The sequence below is a fragment of the Biomphalaria glabrata genome, chromosome 4, assembly GCF_947242115.1.
Source record: "Biomphalaria glabrata chromosome 4, xgBioGlab47.1, whole genome shotgun sequence".
Taxonomy (NCBI): Eukaryota; Metazoa; Mollusca; class Gastropoda; family Planorbidae; genus Biomphalaria; species Biomphalaria glabrata.
The window spans coordinates 4,641,333-4,656,431 of NC_074714.1; the positions used below are offsets into that span (position 1 = coordinate 4,641,333).

Here is a 15,099-nt window from a genome sequence, read left to right on the forward strand (position 1 = left end):
CTCTCTCTTTCTCTCTCTCTCTATTATCTATCTATCTATCTATCTATCTATCTATCTATCTATCTATCTATCTATCTATCTATCCTATCTATCCATCTATCTATCCTATCTATCTATCTATAAATCTATCTATCCTACAATGTGTATTTATAAGAGAATAATTAAAGTTTCCATTAATGATTGAAATGACTTTGATAATAGTACATATATAAACTGTCATTAATATTTGACACAGCGTGTCTCATTATGGGGAAGAAACATTTATCATTATTTATTATTCCCGCTTCCAATTTTTTTTTACCAAAAACTATTAGCAATATTATAGCATTACAAGAAAAAATTGGAATGAGAAATTAAGAAATAAATAGACAAAAGAATAGACATTACAGACCATCATCAGCTTCATAAATGAGGAATTGATTAAAGAAACAAACAAAATATTTTTAATATCCTTTATTAAAAAAACAAAGCTTATCTTAAGGGAAATACTCCGCACTTACTATATCTCTCAAAATTTAGAAGTTATTTCCTTTATTCGATATCAAACAAAATAATTAATTACCAATACTTGATTGACTAATAGGTTAATATTTTAATTGATTCATGCAATATTTGGTACAATAAATAATCGTTTAAAGCCTAAACCTTATCCAAGAAAGGGTGAGGGAGAAATAACGTGTACAATCATAGGGGATAAAACCCTACATATTTAGCTTTATCTGTGAATACTGCAGGATTAGTGTCCCTTATAAGATAATTAATTACCAATAAATGATTGACTAATTGGTTAATTAACTGTACTCTGCACTTGCCGTTCCTTCGGATACATCAGATGCGTGGAGAGGGGGAAATGATGTGTGGGTGACATTGTTCCGACCACAGGAAATGCCCAGGCATTCATCTCATAATCCATGAGATGATCCATAGTCGCTTTGCGACTGAAGGAGGAGGCCATATATAAAGTTTAAACTTGATTTTGTGTGGGAGAAATAACGTGTACAAAATTGTCTAAGTGGACAATACCCTACATATTTTGCCATATCTGTGAATACTGCAGAATTAATTTCCCTTGTTGGTACCAAACAAAAAAAAATAATTAGAAGTAATTTATAGTCTACGCCCCAACAAATAATTGTGCCAAGTTTCAACTTGATCCGTGAATGAGTGTGGGTAAAAAATACAAACATTTTACCAGACAAACTGACAGAAGAGTGAGTTCATATAAGCTTTTTAAAAGCAACATTTTAATCTTTGTTTTTGCCTTTTATTAATTTTTTTGGAGTGAAATGTTTTTGTGTTTTAGGCTATATTTATTTAAATTTATCTTTTTAGATTTAGTTGTTTTTTTAACAAATTATATATATTTAGCGGCTTCAACATTTTTCACAACAATATAACTCTAACTTATGACAGCTTCAAACTTTCGACTGATAGCCGTACAGTTAACAATGTTTTTTTAAAATTTTACTAAGCATAATGTGAACATTCTTTTTTTTAAATAGTAGGCCTAAAGATCAAACTATGGAATAGGCCTTCATCTTTTTTTTCCCCTTCTATTGATTGATGTTACTCTATTGATAGAAAATTAAAGCAAGGCCTTCAAATCAAAAATAAATCATACCAATAAACCGCCACTTTATAAGAGCTATAATTACATAACTAGTTTCAAACACCATATGACATTTGGATCAGAAGAAAAGCTCTTTTGATTAATGTGGAAGAAAGTCTTGTGCGTATGTGCTAAAATAGTTTCTTCCATATCATTAGAAACTTTGGGCAGTGTTCATTTTTAGTCAAGTTCCCCGCTTGTTCTGAGATGGAGGATTGGATCAAAAGAAGCCTACTAATTAAGTCGCGTCAATCACCTCCGGTAGTTTTGTGGAGGAAAAGTTCAGGTCATTAGCCAACAATGAATTTTTTTTTTCAACACATACAAATACCCTGGGGCTTTGAAACTTGGCCTACAGGCTCGCATTGATTTCGTGGGTGTCTCCTATTTATAATCCCCAAGATTAAAAGTCTTTTTAAAAGTCTGTAAAGAACGTAGTAAAAGGCGAAGGGGTGAAATGTCTTTCTGTGGACTCTGGTAGAGCGAAGAGTTGAAAATGATGCCAAAGTTGTTGGATTAGCTATCACGATAAAACGCATCTAGTGCTAATAACAAAAGCAGGCCTCATTAAAACCGCGTTCACTACAGCATTTGAGAGGTGTGTATTATAACAACTTAATGTCATCAGAGAGCATCGATATTTTAGTTTTAGATGAACACAGATTTACTTATTTGATACATAAGTGTAATAAAATAAAAACATGAATCAATAGTGAAATTCAGATCGAAACTAAACACATTTGCGTAATTCATCTTATTTATTAGAAACAATTTTGAAAATAAATCGATGACTCTAGTGAGCTTGAATTTTTTATTCTTTTAGTCTTAATAATACTTTTTTTTTAGAAATCAACAGAATGGACAGAATTCAAAATGAATTTAAAGTGGATGTTAAATCATAATGACTTAATTTTTGTATTCCCATCACAAAATGTGTTAAAGAACTATAAAAAAAAAGATGCCAAGATCTACAAGTTGCCTTCTTATTTCATAAAGATTTCAAGTGTGGATACATTATACCTCATTTTATAAAAATGTCGATATTCTATAGTTAGAATTTCATAATGCAGTTTTTCATTTATAGGGCCTGTTCAATAAATCAATTAAGAGACCAAAACATAAGTGGGACAAAGTAAGTGTTAGAAATCTTTAGTTGACAAAACAACAACAACAAAGAAATTGTTTCGTTCCAATATCTAGCATCATATCATAGAATCAAAAGGTTATTACATCGAGTACATTTTCTGGGCATGGTGAGGAGAGGGAAAACGTTCGGCTTCCAAACTGAAAGGATTTCGGGTTTGAATCTCGCTGAAGACTGAGATTTGAATTTCGGGATTTTTAGGACGCCCATGATTCCACCCAACGTTATTCTAAGACTTGACATTAGTTGGGCAAAGGTATGGCGGTTGGTCGTCGTGCCGGCCACATAACACCGTCGTTAATCGTTGGCCATAAAAGCAGCTAACCTTTACATCATCTTCAGTATAGATCGCAAAGTCTTAATGGTGTAATCTGCAGTGTGAAACATCGGGGTGTAAATAATGACTAAAGCTAAAGAGATCACGGAAAGTTTTGTTATAACATAAATGACATTTTTTTGAGTTTATTTTGCCAAGAACAGAATATTTCAACTAGTTAAGAAGAGCCAGCCAAAACATACAAGGGCTAGGTAAGTCTTGCAGTACTTTCAGTCCACACTCACACCCACACATACACAGACCTAGGTAAGTCTTGCAGTACTTTCGATCCACACTCATAACCACACATACACAGATCTAGGAAAGTCTTGCAGTACTTTCAATTCACACACTCACACCCACACATACACAGACCTAGGTAAGTCTTGCAGTACTTTCGATCCACATTCATACCCACACATACACAGACCTAGGTAAGTCTTGCAGTACTTTCAATTCACACACACACACCCACACATACACAGACCTAGGTAAGTCTTGCAGTACTTTCAATCCACACACACACACACACACACACATACATACACACACAACAAATTAAAAGGTTTTATCAATACTAATTTTGAAATGGTATAATTAGGCTAATACTACAATAGACGACTTTCCATATATCAACATTGTATGAGCTTAAGGTATTTTTTCCCTTATTAAAAACAACAGTGGGCGTTTACCTCCTGTAATTCTCACCCACTCCTGGTGGCGTTATTTTCCTATAAATTACCCTCATAAACGGGGCGCTTGTAGAAGAAAAAAATCACGTCCGAAAAAGAAAAGTTTATTGCAATAGCTTCCGCAGCCGGAAGCCGACAACCGCGGGCTCGTGAGAAAAACATTACGAATGCTTTCTGGCTGTCAAAGCCAGGCTTGTTATTGGTATGTGCATGTATGGTGACCAAAAATAGAAGAAACAGTCCGTCATAGTTGCCATTTTTCCCCCCTCTTGTTTTTCTAATCCGTCTCTTTCATAATCTCAGACGCCCTAAAAATATTCAATTATTTTACTTCCGTCGACAATCGATTGATTAAAAACAATAAAAATAAAAAAAAAACAGTTTGAAAATAATGAGTGGCTTAGTGTGCATCGAGAGTAAGAGTTCTTGACATGATTCAATCCTACTTAATTTTGAAACATTTACAAAATAGCAAGTCGATTTGAAACTCTTTGTCATTCCTTGCTTGCCAAAACGAATATCATTACCAGTAGATAGGCTAGGCTTATATATTTATAGAAACATGCAAACACACACACACACACAAACGTTAGGGCACCTATATAGGCTATATATATTACATTTAGACTGGAAAACAGAAACGGATTCTTATCCTGGTTTGATCAACTCACAGACCTATATATATAGCAAATTCGTGCAATAAAGTCATTTCATGTTAGTTTCCATTAAAATATTATTTCGAAAATCCCAGATCGAAATAATTTACGTCTATTGATTTTGGTCTCCTTTTATGTTCATTTAAATAGATTGATTACCTAGATTTTTTTTAGATTATTCTTATAATTATTCTATAAAACAAGCCTTGTTTCAGCTTTTTATTTCTTTTGAAGTTTTTCACATTTTTTTGTAGTGTTAAAAGATCTCCATGTCCAGCCTAGATATAATATATAAATAGGTCTGTGCGTTAGCGCAGATAGCACATTGGAAAATACGAATTCTATAAACTCAAATAGAATAGTCCTCGTTAGTTAAGTTTTTGTTATTTAATATTGAAAAAAAAATAGAAAATACAAAATATACAAAATATAAGCACAATTTCTTTGAAAACGCAGAACTGATGAGAGGTGGGATACATAAACAGAAATAAGAAACAAAATATAGACCGAATTGGTGACAATAACATGTTGAGTTCTTTCCCGTGTCAATGTGTAAATGTGCGCGCTCGCTTATGTATACAGATATAGACGGTTCCGGGTGACGTCATTGTTCTGCTTTCTCGAGTTTCTGCTCATGTCTTGACGTCAGAACAATAGAATACGTCTCCGATTACGGAAGAATTAGCGGTAGCCATGTCCGCACCAAGGACATGTAAACAATAAAAGAGATGTACAGACAGATCAACAAAAAGAGAAAAAAAAAGGAGGGGGGCGAAAGAAACAAACAGACAAATAAAAAAAAAGACCAAGATGTTGAAGTTCTAATGTCCGTTTTAACATTACCTTATTTTATAAGTTAAAATAATATCCGTTTAAAAAAAACAAAACATTAACATAATTTCAAATAATTAATTTTTTAAAAGGACTTACCTGGGGACTTCAATTAAGGCACTCGGTAATTTTCAAAAATCTTCAACTTTTCTTCAGTATTTTTTTAATCCAAATATGACCATCAGACAAAAAGACAGATCGCAGCCTGACAATTTCATAAACAAATTCTGTAATCAATGTTTAAATAAAAGGATTAATAATTGTTTATACCTGTGTATCCACAATCTGTATATATACCCACAGATAGATAGATAGATAGATAGATAGATAGATAGATAGATAGATAGATAGATAGATAGATAGATAGATAGATAGATAGATGGATAGATGGATGGATGGATGGATAGATAGATAGATAGATAGATAGATAGATAGATAGATAGATAGATAGATAGATAGATAGATAGATAGATAGATAGATAGATAGATACAGACAGACAGACAGACAGACAGACAGACAATCAGACAGAAAGACAGGCAGGTACATACAAATATGTTTAGAAACATAATACATATGTTTTCAGAGATACTTTGGCATAGAGCCAAATGACCTTAAGAGACCGTATAGCAGAGAGGGGGCTAAAATTAGAATAAAGTAGAGAAAGAAAAAAAAAGTAATAAAGTGAAAAATAAAACAACAAAATACGAAACTTAAGAACACTTTATTCATGGATTTACTAAAATCATCTATTATACAGGTTGTCTTTTAATCTTTTAGAAACTTTGGCAACACTTTCATCTTTTAGCTTAAGAAAAAAAAACTGTCTCTCTCTCTCACACACACACACACACATTTTGAACATTTAGTTTGTTTAAGTTTTATGAGCAGTGAGCTTGTGTTTTTCTGATAATCTTCCCCTTTAAAAGCAAGTAATCTTGGTCCATCTGAGTCAAGGGACTCTCTATCTCTTTGGCAATGTCAACAAGGCTGCTCTTGCCGACGGCAGACGCCGAGGAACGATACACAAAAGAAGCCAAAAGTCAAAATGGCTGAAGAGCTGCATCACTCGCTCTACCAGGCTTTTCCCCCCTCCTCGTAGTTTTTCATTTTCTCGACTTTCCCCCACATAGACCGCCCACGCGCGCTGACACGAATGCGTGGGAGGACGGTCGATTTTTGACCTCAGGATAATCGAATCTGGTTCGGGGGAGGGGGGGGAGCGAGGGGTATTGGGACGAGCAGGGTATATGCTAAAAATAGACTTGGAGCTGAAGAACTATATCTCTTATGGAAAATCACAACCAATGTAGGGGAAAATATTTTGTATGTGATTTTAAAGATGGTTCTGTGAAAACTAAAATTTTGAAAATTATAAAGCGTGGTACAACGATTTTGTTTAGGGGACAATACTTTTGATAAAAAGCTTAAAAATGTTCTACTTTAGAAAAAAAAAACATGCTTAGTTTTTTCATAACTATAAAATGCAACAGCTGAGATCTTCTGAGAATCAATTACATTTTTTTTCATCTACTAAACATATTGTTATTGATTAACAGATGCCAATAATCACCAACGATGAGCCTTCATCCGAAAATATTCGACATATTCTCCGTTAAGCTGAAATTATTTCAGTCACTTCTTAGACACAGGAATGTAATTATATCGCTCCTGTATCTGTGGCCGTTGTCATGTTCTATTAATCTCAAAGAAATTTTGGAAGGCAGTTTGCAATGTCACATTATCAGGGGCGGACTGACAATATGGGCATTTGGGCACCGGTACACAAAAGGGCCTGTAGGGCTACCGAAATGGTCGCATATATGCCACTAGATACTGTTGAATTCTTAAAGGTTTTATAATGTTCTCTTATAAAAGAGACTCTTTAAGCGGCGTGTTTAAAAAAAAAAATCTTTTACAGACTCCACAGAGTAATACTAATTTAACACTTTTTTCTGAACTATTGTAACAGCCTTCACTCGTAGACAAGAGGCGCGGAGGTTGAGTGAGAAAGCTTCAACTGAGGAGTCCCGTGTTCTAATCCTGGTGAAGACTGAGATTTTGAATTTCGGGAATATTCGGGATCCACCCAGCTCTAATGGATACCTGATATAAATTGGGGAAAACAGATGACCTTTACAGAAACAGATGAGCTTTACATAATCTGCCTCATAGATCGTAAGGTCTGAAAGGGGTACTTTATCAAACTTGACATAATGTATTTGAGGACAGGTAGAATTGTATGCCCATAGTTATCACATGATATACAAATTATGGACCGGATGGTATAGAAATGCCCGGGCCAATTTGGACACCCAATCCGCCTCTGAAAATAATAAAAACAAAATGGGATCAAAATCAAATCACCATTGAAATTACTATTTACTATTCACTTGTCATACCTTTTAAGCATTCAACTTTTACAGTAGTGAGGATATGCAGGTTTTATTATGTATTGTACAGCATCTATTAAACAAATGATCGGTTGTTAACAAATGAAGTTTAACCATACCATTTTGTTTTCAATACATTAATTCTAAACCAACGCGAGAGTACCTTTATGCATACAACATAAGAAGAATTTTTTAATTTAAGTTTTAGAAATCAATGAAATGAAAAGCGATAGACCATTCACAATATGTAGTCACAATATGTTGGTCATATAATTTAAAAAACAACAACAATAATATCAATTATCCTAAAATGAGCTTAGACACACAAGATTAACATATTTTTTAAAATGTGGCCAGCGATTTCCTCGAGTATAGCATTTCTTTGTCCGTCGCGCTTTTATTTTCAACGCCACTTTTCATGCTCAATTAATGTGATCAAGTTGTCAGGTCGCTCTATTGTTAAACTCCTGTCAAGCTAAAAGGTAATCACAATTATTTTTCTTTTAAACCTGGAAAAAAAACTTGGCACGACATGATTGTTCTGTTGTAGAGATTCTGAAGAGCAGTTAGCCAGCTTCAAGCGTAGTCAATATCCCTTAGCAAACTAATCTTAAAAAAGCTTTAACTAAGCTTTTACATTTTTCTTGATTTCGTATACTACGCAATGTAAAATTGCATTTTTTTTATAAAGTTTATTATTAATTCCATTACATTAAAATCCTCTTATCCGTAAGTACAATTTCTTGATCAAGATGTAGGAGGGAGTCCACTGAGACCTTGTTTATAATTAAGAATAAATTAGAGTCAGTAAAATTAAAGAGTATGTATGTGTAGAAGAGGTTTTGTTAAAAGGCACGTGCCTAAAACTTTTTATCAGAAAAAAAAAAGCATAGCAAATATGATTGATCCTTATTGGATAGAGATCAGACACCCAATATGTAGTCTACACGGTGGGAGTGGGTGAGGCAAAGAAGTGTAAAAGTGTATATGGGGTGGCTATAAAAGACTATGATCAATCATTTAATATTCACGATTACGAAAAAGCGACAGCATATATCATTGTAAGGCATATCTGTATACCGTGCAAAAAAAAACAACAACAATAGGCCTACCGCTTGCGTTTAAGAAGTAGACCATATATCAAAATTGCATTTCCATGCAGCACAATGCATAGTTCATTATAATAAGTTATTCGTGCTTAAAAAAATAACAATATTATGGGTCACCATTATGGACTAAAATTAAATTGTTGACATCTTGGCCTATATGTAGAATAAATAACAAACATTATGCTGTAGTTGTTGATGGTTGAGATCAAGAAATAATATATTGTATTTACCCTTAATAGAAAAGTAGGCCTATGTCCTATCACTAGATTTCACTAGAAGCTACAAAATAACAATTCCTACTGTTCTACTCTTTAGAGTTTACTTTCTCTACTAACAGGTCACATCTTTTTCTTGAACTTCTGTACACATTAGCTTAGATCCACTATTTTGAACTTGTCTTTTGCCTGATATCTTTTTTTGAAAGTGCAGAATAAATTCATCGTCAGCTACTGAGATATCGACAGTATTTTCTAGTAGCTTTAGCTCAGCAAATCTCTACACAAGTCTGATGTGTTCATTTTCGTTCTTGTAATAGCATTTTTTTTTCTTGTTACAATAGGCCTACCAATCAAATTGCTTGTTTCCTGATAGAGTCTTTCATCTAGCCACACAGCTCAAATGTCTTAGCCATTTGTCAGAAACTGCAGTTAGGCTTATTATTTCATTAGCGTTGTTGTTTTAGATGTTACCATTGTAAGACTCCACAAAGGCGAAATGGGCCTAATGTGTGTAGAAATGTCAAGCTCTATTTCAGCCACATTTGTATGAACACAATTTCTCCCAATTAAAAAATGTTGACAGATATCTAGATATGTCTATCCATCCCGTTGTGGGTTCTGACCTGCATCAACACATATCCTTCTTTTCTTCCACCTCGTGCCCGTACTCTAGATTTATATAAGTTGTAGATGTACCTTTTCATTAATTCATTGGGTCCAATGGCGTGGCTAGAGATTGGGGGGCAAGGGTGCTTGACCTCTTTAGGAGCGCCTGCATTTTGACATTCGACATCATAACATGATGATATGATTTAATGTAAAAACAAATTTCGGTACCCTCAAGTGGGGTCCCGGGGAGATTTAGGAATTTGGATCTCCCTCCCCTCACCCTATCTAGTCCACTGTTTGGGTCCCCTGATTTTGGTTTTAACAGTAGTAATGGGAACTAAACTAACTTTTAAAAGTTAAACTAAAACTAGTTTTCAACTAAAATAAAGTAGTTTAACTATTAGTTTATCATGAATTTCAAAAGATAGTTAAACTAAACTAAAAAAAAGTTAATTAAACTATAACAAACTTTTGTTTGGGGGGGGGGGGTTTGAACTAGACCTATATATAGATATAAACATTCGACTGTATGCCTACGGTTCGATCTTATTCTTTTAACATTCTAGTAAAATGTATCTAAAATCAGTATTAAGGAATATGTTTCTTACATAAACGTTAATGCACAATAAAATAATATGTCTAAATAAATATGTGTGATTGTATTTTTGCCTTGAATTAAAAGCTTTAGAAAATAATGGTACTCTTTTTTAAAAAAATTATATTAACTTGTAAAAAAATTTTTGTAAAATGTTTTACATGTTTCGGATGTTCCTTAAGAGTTGAAGATAGCTTACTTCCTAGTCCAAACCTCCCGCAGGACGACGGGGGATGGTAGCGGGATAAATCCGAACGACAGTCCAGCGCGCAAACCTCACGACCAGGCAGCCAACTTATTATATAACGGAAAATCTTACTTATACTGGTAAAGTTTAAAATCTCATTAAATGACAGATTTAGAATTTCAAATTTAGATCTAGTATCCAAAGAAATAGAAACATAATCGTTGGAGTTGTTAAAACATTTGACCTGTATAACTATTTTATAGTGTAAAATACATGCTTGACTAACCATGCAGATGTGCTATTTTCTTGCCTGACCACTAAAAATACAACTAACACTATTGCATAACTGTTAAACGCGCAAGGGAAAAAAGACTGGGTGATCTTGTCATTATGGACTGCACACTCAGTACACAATATAGGCCTACACGTGTACTTCTATCTGGCCAGGTTGTTAAAATCAGTTGGACACACTGTCTATTTACTTTCTGGGCAGGGTGGGTGTATAACTATTTTAGTGTAAAGATATATCTTTGAACATGCTTGACTAGCCACGCCAGTGTGTTATAACGCTTAATGCAGGGTAGTCTTAACGTATTATCGACTACACACGTACAGTACACTAGTCCTACATGTGGTCATGTGTATGTCTAGCTGACCAGGTTGTTAAAATCAGTTGGACACAGTCTATTTACTTTATGGTCAGAGAGGGTGTGGATTAAGATTTTTTTTTCTAGAGTTGGTTACCTTAATGCTTTTAGATCTATATAGGCCTAGCTGTTGATTTAGACTTAATAGATCTCAAAAATAAGTCTTAAGACTATAAAAGGGTGTAGGCTACTTGATGTTCCTGCAGTTAAAAAAAATATTGTTTGCTGCAAATGAATTGATTAAAACCACTAAATATTGACCTAACTCACTAATCAGATTCCCACTAGAAACAGAAATTAAACACCTCCACGTGGCTCACAAAAAAATTCGGAACAATTCATAATACTGCATAGATGTTTTGGAAAAAAAAATGTTTTTAACATTTTATAATATTGCTACTTCCAAGTGCAAATATTTACTCCCATAACTTCTACCAGGATCTTACTTTACCCTCTTCAATAAAGATTATTATTATTATTATAAATGCAGACTGTCTAAATAGTTGTTAACTGCATCATTTTTTTGATAATCAAAGTTATTGATATCACATGACCAGAAAACAGGGAGTGTGTTTCAACCCTGACCACTAGTTGAAAAGTTTTACAAATTTTAATTAAACTTTTTAGTTAGTAACTAAAAAAAATTAATTAAACTACGATTTTAACTAAACTTTTTTTTCTAGTTAAACAATGGCCTTAACTAATTTTTTTTTTTAGTTAAACTAAAAGTTTCTAACTTTTTAGTTAACTTTTGCCCATCACTAATTAACAGTATAGTATTTCTGCTCCTTTGTTCTCTGACATTCTATCAACTAGATCTATAAGTTTGAGATAATTACTTAGTTTAAGTTTTTAGATTTTAACATTTAAACAGTTTAACATTTGAAGGAAATCCGCATGTTATGTTAGGTAGCTTATGGCAACTCTATAGTGTTTAGCACACAGGAAAAATATAAACTTTATTAAATATAAACTAAGGAATATTAAATCTCTAGTAATTTAAAATGAAACCAACATCATTAGGCCTGTCTGTTTAGAATGAAACTTATAAACTAAGTCATAATGGAATATATGCTTTAACTACCAAAAAGGAGACTCGCTGTAAGAGGTGAATGTTTCTTGAAATGACACCGGATTTACATGCTCATGTTCCGATAATCTTAACAGTTTGTTAAAATCAGTCTATGGTTAAAACTAAGAAGGAAATAATGAAAGAAGAGATAATAACTGAGATATCTAATAAAGCTACTTCAGTACTTATAGGTCAATCGAATTGTAACTGAAACATAAACTAACAGCAAAACTTCAGTAGTGTATCGACCTTTAAATTAAAAAACACAGACCTAAAAGAAAACAATATTTCTCCTTTCATTTTTGAGGAAAATAGATTTAAAATGAGATTACCATTGTGAAAGTGTTATCGGAATTTGACATTTTTATGCTAACTGTAAATCTAATCTAAATGTAGAATGTGTTTTATTCACTTCATATCTTTTCAAATAAACGGAAAAACGAAACAAGATAAGATGAGATCTGCTTGAAAAAAAATCAGGCCTATCTTGTGGATAAAGATTTTCAGAAGCATACATTCAGTCATAAATAAACAAAGGTTTTCAATGATTCAACAGTCATAATGGGGTAGAATAAGGATAATCAGACGGTGTGTGTTTCAGGTATCATAAAGGAAGTAGGCCTACTTGCACTATAGTAGGCTAAGATTCATGATATATTTGAATTTGTTAATTATTGTTTACGCACATTTCTGCCCTATAAAAAGAAGTTGAGATCCCTGTGTGCAAGCCCTCGACCAAAGTAAAGTGTCACTAGATCTAGTCAATCTTGAGTCTAGACCAGTATTATGTAGATCTATCTAGATAACTTTCTTTAACATAATAAAATGCATAAATATATCTAGAATATATTGTAATAACTTAAGTGAGGCAACTCAACGAGGCAACGATGTTTATTCACAGGGACATCACAAGTTCACAAAACATCATCTTCTTTTAGCACATTCTCTTCATATCGGCTCGGAAATCGTTCTCTTTTCTAATAATGAAGGCGTTCTCAACCTGTGGTTCGCGACCCACTTGGGGGTCGAATGACAAATGGCCAGGGGTCGCCTACGGCCATCAAAATACTGATTTTTTTGGACTATTCTAACGTGTACAATTTGATATTGTAAAAAGTTTTTCCATTTAATGTTACAATTTTATAATTGTCATAAATAATGCAGACAAATCAATTAGAATGACTTCAACAAATGGTATTGTCGCAGCCTAAATACTTTTAACAGTTTAAATTAATGCAAATTAACGCATAACGTAATGTAACGCCATTTCGGAATTATCTGGGACGTCCTAACGTAATTGAAAAGCTATTTTGTTTATAAATATTTCATTTCAACATGGATCTCGTTCAAAAGAACGTCAACAAACAATTTTTTTTTTAATTTTTAGGGTATGATTTTACTCCAATAGTTGAAGCACGAATTCAGAAACTCAGTGCGTCGTTTGTAAAGAAGTTTTATAAGTCTTATCTATAAAACCCTAAACTTAACGTCATTTTGATAGCAATTAAACGTCGCTGACAAGGATACCAAGAATTGTTGACGTAAGATTAGGTAGATAAACGATGGCGATTTTAAACACAAGTTTCACTTTCGCCAAACTGTTGAAACGACTACATCAGCACTGATGTATAAGAGAAAGTTTTTTCATTTTAAAAATCTTTTGGGAAAATATTAGTGGGAAAATATTAGTGTCGTCTGCAAAGCTGATGCTCCAAGTTTTCGAGCATGTTGGTCTGAATTTCAACGTTTGCCAATCTTCTCTGCTCTCTATGAGGAAAACGACATTGAACCTGACAAACAGATACAATTATAATTTATTTCAAAGATCATTTGCAAATAGGCTACTTGCGGACAAACTATCATCACATATCTACTTAACATCACGTTTGAACATGCCAGAAATTTATTCAAAGTCATAGTTGAAGATGTTACGGAGATATCACATAAACTGTATTTTTTACTCAATAGTGATTCAGCGAAAAATGATTTCTTCTCTATGTCAGTTACACAAGTTTGGTTTTAGTGTTTGCCGTTATATATGAATTTGTCTAAATTGCTTTTTCAAAATCCATTTTCAAATTTCAATTATATATTTTTGTGGAACGAGCTTTCCAGTCTGTTAGTCATCAAGAAAAACACAATCAGAAGATGACATTCGATGTGATCTTGCAAAGACTGTCCCGAGAATTCCTGAACTGGTGAATCAGAAACAAGACCAGACTGCCACAACAAACTTGTGGAGACGTAATGAACTATTGTTTCACCGCGCTTTTCAAATCGCCACAGAAGTCTGCAACATGAATATGGTGAATGAGAGATAGGTAGATATAAGTCAAAGATGCAATTGGATATAGGCCTATTTGTAGGCTAATTTAATTACAATCATCAATAGATTTCAAGATTATACATTTATAATTATGTATGTTTCGTGATTAAACATATAACTTTTGTGATACACATTATAGATTTACATTTGAATTACGATTTTTTTATGCTTATGAACGAAAATAATTTTACGGTTGGGGATGGGAGGGGGGGGGGTCGCCGCATAATGGAGAACTGTTAAAAGGGGTCGCCGAGCCAAACAGGTTGAGAACCGCTGTAATAATGCCAACATCCTTTTCTGTCTAGATCTAGTTCCAACTGAGCATACAATATCTATGAACCTTAGTGTTGGTCATTAAATTGTGAGTTATCCCTGAAATTCTTTCTTGGGTCTTAGAACCAACTAGAAATACCTGACTTGGACTCGACCGACGAAATCAGAAATGCTTGAATTGAAAGCCAAATCTAGACTATAGTATGATTATGATTATCTAAATCTAGTATTCTAGATTCATGCATCTATTCCTAAAGCTTAATGTTGTAAAGATCTGTAATTTAAATCTACCTTTAAATTTTGTATTACAGTTCTTTATTGAATTCATCGTGCATCATGATGCCATCATCAGTGATCTGCTGAATCGTCATAATATTAGGAAAGGGTTTGATGGAGCAGACTATAAGAGAGAGTAACTGCATGT

The 15,099-nt window shown here is 33.5% G+C and overlaps 2 protein-coding genes across 3 annotated transcripts in view; both read right to left on the minus strand.

The window, feature by feature from the left end:
* LOC106061915 (protein Wnt-5b-like) overlaps nucleotides 1–15,076 on the minus strand; it is a 221,903-nt gene extending 206,827 nt beyond the window's left edge. The window contains exons 1-2 of one of the 2 annotated variants that reach the window (XM_056027018.1): nucleotides 14,967–15,076; nucleotides 5,348–5,475 (exon numbers count right to left, since the gene is read on the minus strand). The gene's annotated coding sequence lies outside the window, so the exon portion shown is untranslated. The remainder of the gene's footprint in view (nucleotides 1–5,347; nucleotides 5,476–14,966) is intronic. The other variant, XM_056027019.1, reaches the window with a different exon arrangement.
* The window catches only part of LOC106066212 (polynucleotide 5'-hydroxyl-kinase NOL9-like), a 329,067-nt gene that overhangs the window by 254,200 nt on the left and 59,768 nt on the right, over nucleotides 1–15,099 (minus strand). The window lies entirely within an intron of this gene.